Genomic DNA, 12,066 nt, shown 5'->3' on the forward strand with positions numbered 1-12,066 from the left:
GGACTGGTTGCAACCTCAGTGGGACTCATTGGGAGTTTGATAAAGCAGGAACCATCTGAGACAGGGAAGGGCGTTCAGACAACAGCTCCTCTTTCAAATCTAACCCCAGGCTTTCTGATGATAACTTTGTTTCCCCCATTCCGGCTCAGGCTTGGATTTGAATTTGAATGGGAAGGTGCAATAGCATCTTTAGCCTGGAGCAACGCAGACTGGCTTGTCTCCCACTTGGAGCTGCACAAGGAATTCCTGCTCTTCCTGGCCCCTCCGCAGGGACGGGGAGCAGCGGCAGCTTAGCTCCAGGCTGGCCACCAAGGGGTTAAGTCCCAGACCTTTTTTTCCTGCTCTGCCTCCTTATGAGGAACAGCCTTTGCGGGGCTGCAGAAAGGCTCTTTCTTTCCCCAGCAGATCTCTGGGAATGAAAAGTCTGTGTTCCAGATATTAAATTACTCATAAAATAGTTGGCCTGTCCCTGAGGCGTCTCGGCAACCCCCCAGCCCCCGCCGCCCGCTCTGACGGGCTGCTGATGTGCATCTGCATGTCACCTCCTGCTACAAGGTCAATCTCTCCAATTTAAAGCAGCAACGTTGGAAAGCAAACCAGATTTCAGCCGAAATTAGCTTCAAATGGAGCATTCAGGGGACTGGTGCTGGGAAGGGAGTGCAGGAGGAGAAGGACAAGCAGTGCCGGGTTGTGGGGTGGTGCGATCCTGCTGCTGCAGCACCCCGTGGCGGCGCACCCCTCAGCCCCGGGGCTGCACCGAGGATGCAGGGATGCTGCCATGGGAGAGGATGCTCAGGCATCCCCAGCCCTGCAGTGTGGAGGGTGTGCGGGCAGGGTGGTGGAAACAGCTCACCCCCTCACCCCCTCACCCCATTGCAGCCTTTGCAGCCCCAGTCCATGGCCCTGGGTGACAGACAGCCGCTGTGCCCCCGTGAGAGGCCATTTGGACCCGTGTGGCCATCAGTGACTCACAGTCGCTGCAGGTGCGAGGCGGGACGGTGGGTACAAGGCAGGATGGTGGGTGCAACATGGGATGGTGGGTGCAACACGGGATGGTGGGTGCGAGGTGGGATGGTGGGTGTGAGGTGGGACAGTGGGTGCGAGGTGGGATGGTGGGTGCGAGGTTTCCACAGGAATGGCAGGGATGGGGAGCCCGGTCAGCTCCAGGCTCAGCTCTCCTCCGCGTCAGGCTCAGGTCCTTCCTTTCTGCTGCCTCCCACCCTCCTGCCCAGCCCTGGGTGATGCAGGGGAGCCTGATGGGAGCACGGCTGGGTCCTGCCTGTCCCAGGGCAAGTCCTTAACCCCTTGGGGGATACACCTCAATGAGCTCGGGTTTCCCCCTCCGGGTCCTGGAGTGCTGTGCTGATGGGGGTCTCTGCCATGATCCAGGACCAGGCTGTCAGTGAAACCCCAAAACCAGTGCTAGAGATGTGACCACACCGTTCTGGTAGAGCCCCACACAGCCCAGCTCTCCTCTCCAGAGGTTTTCCGTGTTTTGCAAGAATAAGGAAAGGCAGATTTCCTTTTCTTCCACTACTGGTTCCTGGGAGTGATTGGGGACAAACCAGTGACCCCCCGAGTGCCTAAGTTTCCCCATAGGGAGGAACAGACCCTGCTGTGTTACAGAGGCTGTCGTACCAGCCTCACTGGAGAGGCGTGGGGGTTTCAACCCTCATTTTGCAGCACTCGCCAGGAAGTCGAGCCGTGATCTCAGCCTACGTGAGGCTCTGAGACAAGCCCCAAGCCCCGTCCTTGTCACATATGTAGCCATGTGCCTCTCATGATGCAAGTCAGAGGCTCATGAGAATTAATACGCAGGGCACGTAGCAGGCATAGGCACCACAAGCAAACCACACAAACACCATGCAAAGCACAACACACTTTCAGCCTGAGAGCAATGCGTGAGCAGGCTGGGCAGTCAGGACTGGGAGGGAAGAGCCCAGGATTGCTCTCGACAGCCTCCCGCTGCCCTAAATCTTACATTTACATGCAGAGGAAAAATAAAGAGAAAGCAAGCAAGACAGGCAGGAGCCCCCAGCGCAGCGAGACGCTGCCATGTGCAGCCTCGCGAGGGCTGCAAAGCGCAGAAGGGTCCCTGGGGAAGCGCGAGCAGCGTGCGTGGACACATACCTGAAATACCCATCTGGTTTCTGAACAGGGATTATCTGTGAGTCCGCAATGCTGGCTGACTTGGGAAGAGCAGGGGTTGGAGCCATAGGGTGACGGCTCAGAAAACAGCCCCCCAAGGGCTGAATGCCGCTGCCCAGTGCTCCCTTCTGTTCCCATTATGTGCCAGGAGAGCTTTTGTCTGGGGATGCTGGCATGTGCAGTCGCCAAGGAGACGGGAACAGGCGGGTCAGCAGCAGCACGTCCAGAGGAGCCGGACAGCCCTGCACATCCCGGAGCAAGCGGCCCAGTGTCCTCTGCTGTGCAGGTCACCCTGTGTCACAGGTCCAGCCCTGCACCCTGGCAATGGCCATGAGGGGGGTGTGGGGAGTCACGCCCTGGGAACACGAGGGTTTTCTGCAGTTTTGGTTCTTGGAGACCCCCCTGCAGCACGCAGTGATGGTTACCAGCCGTCGGAAGCCTTCAGCATCCACCAAAAACCAGACCCTGCTCCTGTGGTGGCGCCTGAGCTCTGCTGAGCACCAGGCTGGTCCTGCGGTGCCACCAGCTGCCGGCAGTGGAGCACAGTCCCTTGGGATGCAGGGACCATGCTGGGTGCAGTGCTGGGTGCCTCCTGCACACTCTGGGTGCTGGTCCTGCCCGGGGAATTGCTCCTTGGAGAAAGGATCAACTGGCCTGTCCCAGAGGGTCTCCTGGGCCAGGCTGAGTGGTCAGGGGAAGGTGGTCTCCCCTCTTTCTATCATCCATGTGAATCCACCACAACTGCTCCAACGCTGTCCCCAGGCTGAGGACGAGTCCTCAAAGTTCTTCAGTCCTTTGGTCTCCACCTCCATCAAGCTTGTCTCTCAGGCTTATGGAAAAGCGAGTCCTAGGAGCTAAAGCTGTAGGCCAAAGAGTGTTTTGTTACACAGCACTTCATATTTATTTTGATTTGATTCAGAGGAGGACCTGTGTCCCCACTGAGCAGAAAAAGAGAGGGGGAAAAAGCCTTTTTAAAGGAAAAACAGATGCCAGGGGGTCTGTGAAATGGTGTAGCACCTTTCTGCCTTCACACCCCAACAACTGCCCCAAAGGGCAATGCACACAGATTCTCCTGTCGTTTGCCAGACTGGGACCTCAGGAGGGACCTCATAGCATCAGTGAGGTGGAAAGATGGACTGGGGTTGTTCAGGAGGCTTGTCCTCCTCCTTCAGGCAGGCTTCTTCATCGTCCTGTGGCTCCCATCAGGGTTTTGTGTGGTTGTTACCATTTTCAGTCTTTTCCCCTGTTTTCTGTTTCCCCTAGTAAAATATATTGCAGAAATATGGGATGCGTCTGAATGTTGTGTATTCATGACCCTTAGGACCTCTACCAGAGCATCTGAGCACCCTGAGCCCACGCGGACAGAAGCAGCACCATTTATTATTAACGTATTTTGTTTTTTGTGATTCTGGGTTCAATGTATTTAATTTTTAAAGGCAACTTGTGTTGGTCTGGGTTTTGCTCTTTTTTCCCCTCCCAGCATTAAAATGTGAGTGCTGTCAAGCAACCTTTATTTCCCCAAGTTGCATTTCTTCTGGTTTCCCTTGACCTTGGTTTTGCTGCAACACCGCATGTGTCTAGAGGAGCTCAGAGAGACTGAAGTGAATGTTGCAGGAGACAGGCAGTGCCTGCCCGGGTTTCCTTTTGCAATTTTCAGCCATGGAAGATGAACCTCCAGCACAACAAGCCGGGTTCAGCCTCACGGCTGTGCTCGCGGTGTGGCACCACTACTTGTCACAGTGCGTGAGATCAGTGGAGGTTACAGCTGCTCCGCCTCTGTGCAGGACACCAAGTCCTCCATCCTTACCCCTGCTGTCCTTGCTGCACTGTTGCTGTGGCCCTGAAGTCCTCACGCCCTGATGCATCTGCAGGCGCATCCTTCCTGCATGTCCTGTTTGCCAAGTCAAGGTGATCCACTGCAACAGAGCTAAATCCTCTCTTGGTGGTCTCTTTTCACCTGGGACAAAGTCCAGTGGCTATTGGCAGCTCATAGTCCAGCAATGTGGATGCTCTGGTGTGTAGTAAGTAGTTAGAAATCGCACTGAAACCCTGTAGTGGAGACATTAATGATGAACCTCTTCAGTATGTGCTCTCAGGAGTGGATTTTCCAGTGCTTGGTAAGGTACTGAAGCTCCTGCCAGCACCTTAACACAGTTTGGTTAAACAGTGAGCAGCCCAGGCTGTTATTCAGTCTCAGCCAGCCCGGCACCCCTGCCAGGACCATGCAAGCACAGAGGCCACCTGGGCTCCGGCAGGATGCCGTGCAAGCATCCTGGAGACACGTTCCGTGGGGCTCGGCCACTTCGCCTCTGGCTGCTGCAAACGTTCCGCTGCTCTGTGAGACGCGGTGTGTGCGCCGCACTTGGCTGGGAATTTTCGCACACCTGACGTGTCATATAACTGCCTCTGAGCAGCTGGCAAGCAAACAAGGGGACGTGTTGGAGCACAGATCGGAATGAGGAGGGTGATAGGTATGTCTGTGCCTGCTTCCATTCCCAGCCCAGGCGTGTGCTTCGGGGCCCTGCTTTATGCCCTGAAAATACAGAAGGCATAGGGGCAAGCACACGTTTCGGGGTGGACTATTTGACACCTCTGGGCTGCTGGGGCTATTGTGCAGCTTGTTTTTCTTCCCTCTTAACAGGGGACTGTCTGCTGCCATACAAAGGGCGAAATGCCGCAGCAGGAGACAGCCGTGCTCCAGCCAGGAAAACACAGCCGACATTTTCCTCCTTCCCTGGCTTTGCCGCTAGATGTCATAGGAAAAGCAACATTGCCGGCCCTGTTCGGTTCTCCCCGCTGGGATTCTGGGGTCTGTCAGGTCCTCCTCCCACCACTGGACACACAGCATCTTCCCAACCTCCGCCTCGGTGGCTTTGTGTGTCTGCAGAGCCCCTGGAGAAACCATCGCCGGGGATTCAGGGTTCAATGGACATTGAAATGCAACTGAAACCTTTTTTTCCCAGCGCCTGGCTAAGCCGCCTGCTCAGACCCTCCCAGGAGGGAGCCGCACGTCACCCGTTCTCAAAGGGGCGACGCTGTCACGCCAGGACCTGCAGCACCTACAGCAATATGGTCCCCTCAAACAAGTCGGACAAACAAGGCCTTTATAGGCATTTTCTTTTCTTCTGGAGTGGAAGGGAGAGAAGCCGGGGGAGAACTCGGGGGCGTCCCACCGCAGCGGAGCAGCACACAAAGGCTCGCAATGAAAGGGGCACCAGCAAATCCTCTTAGGAGCTTCGCTGTGTGCACATTCACATCCCGGCCCCATCTGCTGGGGGGATCCCCGGGAGCGAGGGGGGAGAGGGGCTCTCCCTGCCCTGGCTGCCAAAGCAAGCAAAGCGCATTCAGGGAGTGAGAAAGGGATGAAAAGGAAGAAAGGCCGAGCCACACCGGTGCAGAGCCCGCGGTAAATGCAGCTCTGCTGACGCTGCGGGGAGGGGGTCCTGCTTACAGGGCAAGGGGAGGCATTTTTGGTGGGGGCTGTGTGAGTGCTGGCCCCCCTTGGCCCCCAGGGATGAGTCGGGAGCAGAGGGAGCCTTCCTGAGAGAGTGAGATGGGCAGGGCAAGACCCTGTTGCCTCCGCGCATAAGAGTGATGCTGGATCCTGGGCAGAGAGGAACATCCTCCGTGGGTTTAATGGTGCATCAGCTGGTGGGAACAGGCTGGGAACTGGTGGGAATGCAGGACGCTGGAGGTGACCTGGCCCCCCGGGAAGCCGATGTGCTTGCGGTGGTGCTTGGCCCCAGCGAGCCGGGCTGGAGCATCACAGCCCCGCTGCACAGCCCCCGCGGGACTAGGGGCCTCGCAGGCTCTAGGCAGGGTTACGGGCATCCAGCATCGCCAGCCCTCAGCGCCAGAGCAATGGCACCTTTCATGCAGATGGGATCAGAAGGACGCGATCCTGTCAGCCATTGCACCATCAGAGCGCGAACAGCTGCCTGATGCTTCTTCGAAGCCAGCGCTTGTCAGGACCAGAGGAACCGTGTGTGGGGCCACAGCAGACGTGGGCAGCAGCTTCCAGAGCCTGGAGCCACCACCCAGGCAGGGGAAGGAAATCCCCATGTCTGTCAAGGTAGCGCTTTACTTCACTGGGGCTTCCGAGTCCTATAGAGAACAAGCAAAGCTACCGGGACCGGAGTTTCTTCCCAAGCCAGGGGAATGCCAGGGACACTTTTAGTCTGGTCTGCAGAAACCATCTTTGTAGAAGTAGACGATGAAGGTGAGTCAGTACATAACACACATTAATACTCACTTCTAGGTGCTGCGGAACAGCAAACATCCTGTCTCCCACAGGTTTGCACTCATTGGGCCTCTTCTTTAGAGGGTGTCTAAGCTGGGTCAGTCTACATCAGGAATTTGCTTTGTGCTTTGCCAGGCCCAGGGCAGCCACTCTGCCGGGCTCCGATGCGGGTGAGCAGATCAGACAGGTCAGGCCAATGTGGGTGCTTCTGGAAAGCTGACCCAGAGGAGCTGGGAGCCCTGCCTAGGCTTGGACAGAACAAGGAACAGAGCCCAAGCAATCTAAGCCCAGCCTAAGTTTTCTGCCTTTTTGGGGATGACTGATGTGTTTGTCTAGTGATGCCGGTGACTTGCACATGCTGCAGCAGCATGGAGAGAGTGGAGAAGACGTGATGTTCTCTCTCATATGGGCTGAGGATTCAATTACTGCAGCTCAGGCAGCTTGTGTCTCTTTCTAGCCTGGCGCCGGTCCAGTCCCGTCCAGGGAGTGGTCCTTCCTCTCTGGTGGCCTGGAGCCAGCGCTCCAGGAGACCTTCCAACTGTGCTGTGATGTGGTTGGGCCATGCGCTGGGAGAACGTCTCCTTCCTGCAGCTGGGTGGGCATGTCGGGGAAGGAGGACAAAGCGCCGGGGAAGCGAAGAGGGTCAGGGTGCTCTGGGCTGCGACAGGTCTCTTCAGAAGGCAGCGAAGCAGGGCGATGTGAGCAGGAGTGGGGCTGAGGTTGGGATGTGGCTGCTCTGGGCAGTCCCATCAGGGTCCCTGAGGCTTTCGAGCATGTGGATGAGGAAAACATGCAGGGATTAAGTGGTGGCAGCTACTTCCCACATGTGCAGCTCCAAACCCCTGTGATCAGAGGTGGATAGCAACAGGTACATCCATTATCTACAGGATGCTGTTCCCTGCTGCAACCAGGAATGACTCACGAGCAGGTTGGGTAACTCCTGGTGCCAGGCTGGTGACTAAGGTCAGACAGTCTGTGCGTGGCTCTCCAGGGTGAGACAGTGTGAGACACAAACAGCGACAGACTGAAGGAGATAAGGAAGGTGAAGGATAAACAGCCTCTCTGGAGGGCACTACAGGCCACCCACACAAGTCTGCTAAGTGATGCTGAGGTGAATGGCTGCACAAAACACAACCTGAGCTTGTAGTGTCATTTCTCAGACTCTGGGGATGACCTAGGTATCTGTCCAGATAGCCAGCTGGTTCACCAGCACAGCCTGGTCCGCTCAAATTGTGGAAGGAAAGATCTGTGAGAAAGACTCACAGGTAGGCTCAGTTTAGCTGCTGAGCATGACCATCAGATAACTTTGAGCTGTGGCTGTCCTGGATGCGATTGGAAGAGCCAGCTGGAGCAGTTCTTCCACAGGCAGGCGAACAAGCTGCATTTGTCCCACACAATTGTGTGAAGTGCGTGGGAGAAAGGAGGGATGCAAGAACATGGCTGGTGACTCTACTGGGGAACCAGTGTCAGTGCAATGGGACCGGTGAAGTGCGTGAAGTCAGAGAGCAAACCCCTCAGTTTGTGTGCACTGCCTTCTCCCCACGCACTGAACGTGACCTATGGAATGTGTCCACCTCTCTCTTTGCAGTCTGTCAACCCTGAGGGCTCCGCTATGCCACGACCCATCACAGGAGGAAGTGTCAGCCTGCTTTAGACAGCTTCGGATGCTGTCTGAATGCATGACAACACCTCTCATCTGAAGGGAGAGGTTAGATCTCCATAGGTACCCACCTCCCATGTTGTCTTGCTCCCCTGACATTGCCCTCAGAAACAGGAGCTGACGTAGGCCGAGGCAGTTCCTCTCGGCCCAGCTAAAGGGCAAAAAGACCAGCAGAGGCTGAACATCCCCATGTGTAGTCCCAGACCCCCTTGCTCCCTACAGGTGAACCAAAAGTCCCTAAAGCCAACAAACACACAAGCTGTTTCACTTCGGCTCAGCTGGCTTAACTTCCCAGACATTTCATTGCTCCAGAGGAGCTTGTCTTCTGGCCGTGGAAGAGAACTTCCCCTGTCCCACAGCAGAGCATCTCCTCTCCAAGAGCTGGCTGGAGATGGGTGCTGTGACTGATGTGTTCAATCATAACAAGGTCACTAGGAGCTGCAGACAGAGAAAGGAAGGGTTTTTTTCTTTTCCAGCTCTCAGCAAAGATGAGAGAGACCTGATAGATAAAAGTCCATTGAACCAGGAGTCCTGGGGAATGGGAGTCGAGGGAGGGAAGGACTCCACCACCTCTGCTGCCCTCCGAGTCTTCTGCACACCCATCACTCTGCTGAAGCTCAGCTGGTGGATGGAGGAGGACAGGGCTCTGGTGTCACGCAGCCGCTGTTCAGGTGCCAGTGAGCGGCTTTAGAGCCTCTGTGTGCACACACCACAGCACCCAACTCCGATGCTAATGAGCTGTTGTGCTGTGCTAAAGCCCTTGATGGTCAGAGGGTTCATGAGGATTCAAGAACGGTCAGCACTGGCCACTCCACAGCTCTCTGCTCGCCCTCCTGCCCCTCAGCTGCCCTCCAGCCCCTGGGCTTCCCTCAGGATTTACAACCACTTCTCCTGATCCCATGGCCAGCACAGCAGGGGCTTTCTCCACCCCACCTGCTGAGCCTGCACTTGCCTTAAACTCAAGAACACTTCGGCAGACCACCTTGACCCGCAGGTCTGCGTGGTGCGTAGCAGCTCTTGGGGGGAGCTCTCCTTTGGGGACCAGAGCTGCTGGAGGTCACTGAACGTGAGAGAAGATTTATGTTCCCTCAAGACTTGAGCTCAAAAGGAGGAAGCCAGGTCCTCAGGCAGGGGCTGCGTCACCCCAGGGACTCACGAACGCCAACACTTGTGACCACTGCCCAGGCCAAGTTCGTGTGAAGCTGCTGACCAGATCAACAAGTGTTGGTCAGGAAAGGGAATGTTGAAAAAGGTGAGGAGAAATTGTTGGCCCTACCTCACTGTGTCTGACTGACCTCCAGTGATCTATCACCCTTGTTCCCTTCACCACTGCCTCCTCAGCAGGGAGGACTTGTAATGCCCCATCAAATGCAACCAGCGCACTCATTAAGAGTCCTGTGGGGACTTATTTTCCCATGCACACAGGTGTCTACCTGCGTCATGTCTTCAGCTTCCAGGGCAGCCTCCTCACAGCAGAGCTGCAGGGCTGTGAGCACCGGCTGGTGCTCAGCCCCTGGAGAACAGCTCGGTCAGACGCAGCGGTGCCCAGTGCACCCCGGACTGGTGCTCTGTGCACCTGGAGACCCTCTCTGAGAAGGGCAGCGTTAGGCATTCCGGAGTGAGAGGCAGTTTTTGCCATGATCCGTTGCCGGGGGAAGTTTCCTGCTCATCGGCCTTGGTAGGAGCCCTTAACACATGGGAAAAAAGGTTCAATACTCATCAACAGTCAGTGTTGTGTTTTTTTTGCTGATAGTAGAAGGAAGAATATGTGGGGTTTTGTTACTTCTGCTGTTCTAAAGAGAGAACTCTGAGTGGCTTCAACCTCCACCAAATGCAGACACACTTTTGTAGATCCTGTGCAGCTCATATCCTGTGGCAGCGAGCTCCCCAGGCAATCAAGCAGGGTGTGAAAGTATATGCCTGATGAAACGGATCAGAGATCACAGCAGAAGGCCTGCGAACGTCCCCTCCTGGAGGCCAGCAAAGCCCCGATGAGAGTCGAATACATTGCCGACTTTTTGCTGTGTTTGATCCAGGCTGAGCAAGGGGCGGTGAGCCCGGTGCCGCACCGGCTGACACAGCCACGGCAGCACTGATTCCCCGGGCAGGACACGAACAGGGTGCTTAAATCCACAGCGGTTGCTGAATGCCGAGTGCCTGATGTTTTCCGACAGCCCCTCTTGCTCCCTTGATCGCTCTTGCAGCATCGTTCCTTGCAGTTGCATGTATTTCTCCTCCTGCTTCTCCCCCCCTTCCTCCTGCAGGTCTGGATCTGCCGGGAGGAGCAGCTCCTCCCTGGAGCCCCGGGAAGGCTCGGGGGCCGGGCTCCTACCAGCAAGCACCAGGGTCTCTCGGCTCTTTCCACCCACGCAGAGCTGCGGTGACAAGTGACAGGACCTGCCAACCTGCCCGCTGCAAGACCGGAGCCCTGAGCAGGGATGGGGAATTGCAGTTCAATCCCACGGGTTTCCACGCAGCGTTCAAGCCGGACTCGCAGCAGCTCCTGGAGATTTCTGGCACCGACCAGCTCCCTCTTGGCAGCCTCCTCGCTGTGCTGGGGCTGCGCTGTTTGCTTATCTAGCGCCGTGATTTAACACAGACGCAGGAACTCACACACTCTCTCCCAGTCTCCTTCAAATTACTTTATTGCTTCCTGTCAACCAGCCGAGCATATCCTGTTAATATACAATCCCCAACGAGCAGTTTTCACAGTGTAATCCCCCTTCGCAGATAACACAGCTCAACTCCCGGAGGATGCCCAGTCAAGGACCTCGGGATGCAGGACCCAGGCACCAGGCAGGTGTTTTCCAGCTAAGTGGGGCTGCTGTCGTTGTTATTGTTCAAGATAAAACCCAGTGCTGCAGGAGATGCTGGCTTTCTGCCAGTTTTGTGACCTCTCTCAACCAACGCCAAGTGCTCTCCTGTGCCGTGATGGCAGCGAGAGTCCTGCTGCTGGAACCTTCCCCCCAGCTCTCACATCCCTGCTGCCTGGGGGGCTGCCCCTTCGGGAGAAAGTGTCTTTATCCAGCTGCAGCAGGGACAGCAATAGACTCAGGCACCACAAGAACAGCTGTGCCCTGTCCTACTGCAAACCCGGCATCTGTGTCCCAGAGAAGGTCAGCTCATCAGATCGCGTATCCTAGAGGTGGTGATGGGAATCCATGCGGGGGCTGCGGTCCAGCAGGTCTGTCATCAACACAGGGTCAGGATGGACATGGCTGCATCTGGCCAAGTCCTGGAGGCCCTCCAGGGGATTTCATGCAACCCCGGGTTTCCTTACACTGCTACAGCCCTCGAGTCTTGGAGCTGATGGTGTCCGACCATCTGCACCGGGGACTGTGCTGCTCTCAGCATCCCTCAGTGATGTCCCGCCAGCAGGGTATCTGCCAAAGGTTGTTGTTTTGAGGGGACCTTCTGTGTTTCTCCTACAGGTTTCTGATCCTCCATCCAGCATGCTTGGGTCCCATGCTGAGACAGCTGTGTCCTGACATCACATTTGTAGGACATTCACCTCGCTCTACCTCACCTGGTCCTCTTCAGCCTCCTTTTGGCCTTTCTCCCCAACCTTGATGTCCATCTGATGGACCAGCCTGTGGTGTAAGACTAAGGACATCCCTTTCAGAGAATACCCTTGTGATTTTTTGATTCTGTGATGTGGAACTGTCCTGAAGATCAGGTCACTGCAAAGCCCAGCATGTCACGTGTGCATTCCCCTTGTGTGTATCCCCTGTCCGGCTGCACAAACAGGCAGCGCTGTGGCCGTCGAGGGCTGAGGGGCGGAGTGCGGTGCTGGTGAGTGGAGCTGGGCTTTGGGGTTGCTCCAAAGGCAAACGGCGTGGGCAGATGATGAATCTGGTTTCAAGGCCAGCCCTGAAGCGGTTCCTCTGCAGTGCTGCAGACGCTGCTGGCAGCTCTTGGTTGATGACAAAGCAAGGTATGTAGCTCAAACCCAAACAGTGTTTCTTCTTCCTGAGGAGCAGATACCTGTGCTAAACGTCCCTGACATAAGCTGCTTCAT

The sequence above is a fragment of the Nesoenas mayeri genome (genome assembly GCF_963082525.1).
Source record: "Nesoenas mayeri genome assembly, chromosome: 24".
Classification (NCBI taxonomy): Eukaryota; Metazoa; Chordata; class Aves; order Columbiformes; family Columbidae; genus Nesoenas; species Nesoenas mayeri.